Genomic DNA, 4588 nt, shown 5'->3' with positions numbered 1-4588 from the left:
GAGACATTTTCTTGAAATTGACATTTATTCAGCATTTTACATTCATAAATTTGATTTAAAATTCGTACATCATGTAATACCGAAAAATTTCGGTTTTTCATTTTTTTCATGATTAAATTTCTAAATAATTGACCGGACGTTCCTTTTAATATTTTTCCATGACATCATCTAAAGAAGTCAATGTTATAACTTTCTTTTATAATTTGCTTGTGCATCTTTGTTTTTGATTCCCCAATTGAATTGACACACCTTTTAGTTTTGGCCGAAATGGAAATTGCCTTTACAAGAAGAAAAGGCACAATGAAAAAGTTTATACAGTAAAGATCTCCTTAAAATGTGTTTTTTTTTCCTATCCAAAAAAATAAAGTGTAAGGGGGAAAAATTGCCATGAAAGTCACAATTTCGGAAAAAATATGAGAATATTTCTTGAAAAGAAATTGTCCAATCTTTCAATTTCTTTTAAAATTTTTGCATTATTGAAGCTGATGTAATTTTGTATATGAATCAGTTCTAGAGAGAATTCCATCTCAGATGACAAACATTTCTTGACAAACATTTCTTATTTTAATACAGAATACTTAATCCCACATCGAAAGATAAATGTACTTAAACTCGGTCATAACGACCAGGGTTTTAATGACACCTCGGCTGTAACGTTAGCGCAATTGGCGATCCCGATTCATTCCCATAGATAATAATGCTGATGGCCGTTGCTTATAACGCAGAAGAGAAAGCATCGACCTCGCATGTAACGACACGTTTTTCGTCACTTTCGCATCCCTTTTATGGTGTTTGCCCCAAGGGGAATTGGGATAATTCCCAATTATCTTTCCCGTGGAATTGGAGTTTGGCACATTATGGCAATGCTTGTCTGTTGTAACTAACGCTAAAAATAAGATTTCTCACATGTTTGACTGTTTTTTTTAATATAAAAATGCCTCGTTTTGTCAACGAAGCGTGTTTTAACTCACAATTCTGTGATGTTTGGTTAGAACATGATAACTCAAAAAAAGACATATTTCTGTGATTATTGTCGGTTGCAACTGAACTCGACGTTCATCTCAAGGCGGTCTGGAATCGCTTCCGGGAATCGTTTTTAAGGTCGTTGTAGACTATGCAATGACGTCAGCTGCCGCTACTTCCAACAACTCTTGTAATAATTAATCAAATAAATCTTTTTGTAGTTATTATTGGACTTTTCTGTCGTTCCAGCGTGACGTCGAAACCTGCAAGCGTTTTTCGCGATTTTCACCCTCTCAACGTGGTTTGCGATACATGTTCCCGTGCAATTGTTGCCCCTCTTGATGCCTACTAGCAACCAGCGCCGTCTTAAGGCATGGGGCCATCCGGGCACGGCCGGGGGGGGGGGGCTCACAAAAATGGGATCTGGTTGAGATTTTCGAGAATTTTCTTGGTAGGGCCTCAGAAAAATCATTTGGCCCGTGGGCCCATGATGATCTTAAGACGGCCCTGCTAACAACCCTCTGAGTTTGTCGTTGCATTAACAGACCGCCCTGTATTGATTGCTTATTCATAACATTCATTCGCTTGATATAACCCTCAAAATTTTTCTTTTCTGGATATGAAAATGCTTGCCAATTAAAAGGTTAACACAGAAGAAGGACTCAAACTGGGAATTCCATCGCGAGGCTTCATCAAGAAAAAGGTTTCGGGAGTGATCATTGATGGCTTTTCCGTTAAGTGGCTAATAAAGTTCAGAGAAGCAGAGACTCTTGGCGGCCGATGTTTCAGATCCAATTTCGAGTCGCCGATCAGAAACGTCGCTATTTTGAAGTGGATAAATTAAGGTCGTGGGGGGATTTCTATCAAAGTTTATAGTAAGTGTCTCTGTCATTAGTCTTAACCTCTCTCTCTCTCTCTAGCTGGACTGGCAACACGGGAACAACGAGAGCAGTCGGAAGTCGAGATGCTTCTGAAAGATGATATATGTTCAAGTATATGATTTACTTCATCTTTCACTATATGCCAAGAGCATCCAATTTCTTCCTTTCGAAATTCCCACTAGGAAGGTAATGAACATCTTCAATCTCATTGAGAATAGTATTTTTGACTTTGGCTGAAATGATGAGAATGATTGCTTGCTTGTTTTTCTATTTGTCTATGTCAAGTTTCGATCACTAGCTTTAGTTGCGGTACCAGTATCGATCTTTTCTCTATACAGCGTAACCTCCACTAACGGACACTTCGCTTTGACGGACACTTCCCGTTAGCGGACACTTTTCTTATTCCCGGTCCCGTCGAATAGGGCTTTAATGTATTTCAGTCCCCCGTTAGCGGGCACTCTCGATAACGGGCAGTAAAATCAGGAAAACTACTTTTTTTTTTCAAAATTCTAATTTATTGATTTTTGGTCACATGAGCCGAGAATTTATTATATTCAGCTAATATTAGCTCATTCACTTGCTGACAGCCCGCCAGTGTCTGACAGTCCTCTGTGACCGTTCGTTAAGTTCCATTTGCTATTTTATTTATTCCACGTTGGGTTTCATTCAATATAACGACTTACAAAGACCATTGAATCCAATACAACGTATTAACACTGTTTCGCCGCCCCGTCTCTTTTTTTAAAAAATGTACAAGGTGTCCTATAAATACGTAAATAGTTCAAAAAAATCATTACAATTGGAGGAATTATTAGAATACACAGTGTCTCAACACCATTTTTACAAACTTCTAGGATGGGTAGGGTACGCCTAGATGAGTCGGAATCACACAGCAATGCATTGTTGGAAATGCTTCCTTGATGCGGTAGGGTACGAAGAAAACATCAGAGAAGTGAAAGGACGCCATGTAAGTGAACACGCGTTTTGACACTAGAACGTCTAAAGTAGTCACTTTTACGGTTTTTGATTTTGAAAACTCTCTAATCTTGACGATATGGGACCGTTCAAATATTACGTCAGCATCGATTTGGGGAGGGGGTTTCCGATTTGCTGACTTTTGATGACGGGGGGGGGTTTCTTTGGATAATGCTTACGTCATCAACCACCCTTTATGAAAATATGAATTTTTTTTACTGGCATGTTACTCGGTGCGCCAAAACGAGAAAAACCTTTCGATAGTTTGTGGGCAGTTGAAGTAACACCCTCCCCCCATTGATTAGTGCCCTACAGAGCCACTTTAGTGATCTCTAAATGTTTCGTGGTTCCAATTGATCTGGGAATATGTCCAGGCCGCTTAAAAGCTCTGGAACTGTGCCACGCGTGATCTAAAATTATAATCACTCAAAAAATCTGAGAATGTGCCACGGGTAACTTGAGTGATGTAGAACCACACCGGGGCCACTTAAGTGCTTTAAAATTACGTCACATGTCACTCAAGGGATCCCTATATGTGTCACGGATCGCTTAAGTCTTCTGAAATTATGTCCCAGGTCATTTAAGTGACCTGAAAATGTGCCACGGGCCGCTTAAATGAAATGTACCACGGGACACTTAGGCGATCTGTAAATGTGCCGCTTAGTTCACTTTTACAAAATTAGGTTTGAGGAGGGCAGGGGCCTCATTTGATAACCCCCGGGACCATATTTGGTCCGCGGGGCAAGGGCTTTTATGCGATTTATCTTTATATGGCTTACAGGGTGGGTCGCAATGAATTTATAACAAGAATCATATTAACAAGATAAATTTTGTTGAGTTCATAGCCTTCAGCTAACACTGAAATCGATGGAAATTGATTATAATAACATATAGAAGTATTTTCTTCCGAAATTTTAATTAAAAAAAAATATTTTTTTCATTAAAAAATAAATTTTTGGTCATTGGAGGGGGCACGAGCCCCCCCCCCCATGCCCACCTCCCTGTACGTCTCTGAACCCACTAATATGCGTTAGGATTCAGAGGGGAAGAGCTGATGACGAAATTTTGCTGACAGGGGGGGGGGGGGTGGGTCAGCGTTTTGCTGACTTTTGCTGACAAGGGCGGAGGTCAAAAATGGATGTCAGGGTGGCCGAGCGGTCTAAGGTACCAGACTCAAGGTGAAACCTTCTCCGTTCTACGGAGCTATGAGAATTCTGGTCCACTAATGTGGGCGTGGGTTCGAATCCCACCTCTGACAAATGTTTTGCTCCGGGCGTCTCCCCAGCGCGACCCAACCCGAAAGGGTAAAAGGCTTATATCCCTGGGGGGACAGAGTATGGGTCATGACTGGTCTGTCGGGGTGACTAATGGCTAAAAATTTGGTTACGTAATACTTGAACGGCCCCTATTTGACGTACACACTCAATTTTTGGTGATTTTTCATTAATTCTATACTTATAACTGTTTACAAAATTCTGAAGACATTGTAGGTTTTGTTCTCGAGAGAGATAAACATTCATACCTAGAACAGCCAAAGAAAATATGAAATTTATCCGTAAATTATATTTGTTTCCTTGTTTGCGGAAGACGTTGTATGTTTTGTTTTATGTATATCCCCCCTATCATTCGCTAATGGCACACACGCAACACAAAACACATTCAGTAGTAACAGATAAGAAAAAATAATAATTATTATATTTGTTGTATCATGTGTGTTACTCGACTAGCCATAAAGGATATTTACTGGGACAGCACTATGTATTCACAAT

General features: G+C 39.8%; 1 non-coding gene across 1 annotated transcript; it reads left to right on the top strand.

Annotated features, from left to right (window-relative positions):
* Positions 1–3959: 3959 nt before the first annotated feature.
* On the top strand, positions 3960–4077 carry TRNAL-CAA (transfer RNA leucine (anticodon CAA)). Its single transcript has 2 exons — positions 3960–3997; positions 4032–4077. It is a non-coding gene; the product is annotated as a tRNA-Leu (tRNA).
* The last annotated feature ends 511 nt before the right edge of the window (positions 4078–4588 follow it).

This window comes from Pholcus phalangioides, unplaced genomic scaffold (assembly GCF_987345545.1).
Source record: "Pholcus phalangioides strain wild (caught in Gottingen) unplaced genomic scaffold, Ppha-v1.0 ptg000016l_1, whole genome shotgun sequence".
In the NCBI taxonomy this organism is placed as follows: Eukaryota; Metazoa; Arthropoda; class Arachnida; order Araneae; family Pholcidae; genus Pholcus; species Pholcus phalangioides.
The sequence above is the reverse complement of the archived record's forward strand: the minus strand, read 5'-3'. Positions and strand labels throughout refer to the sequence as shown.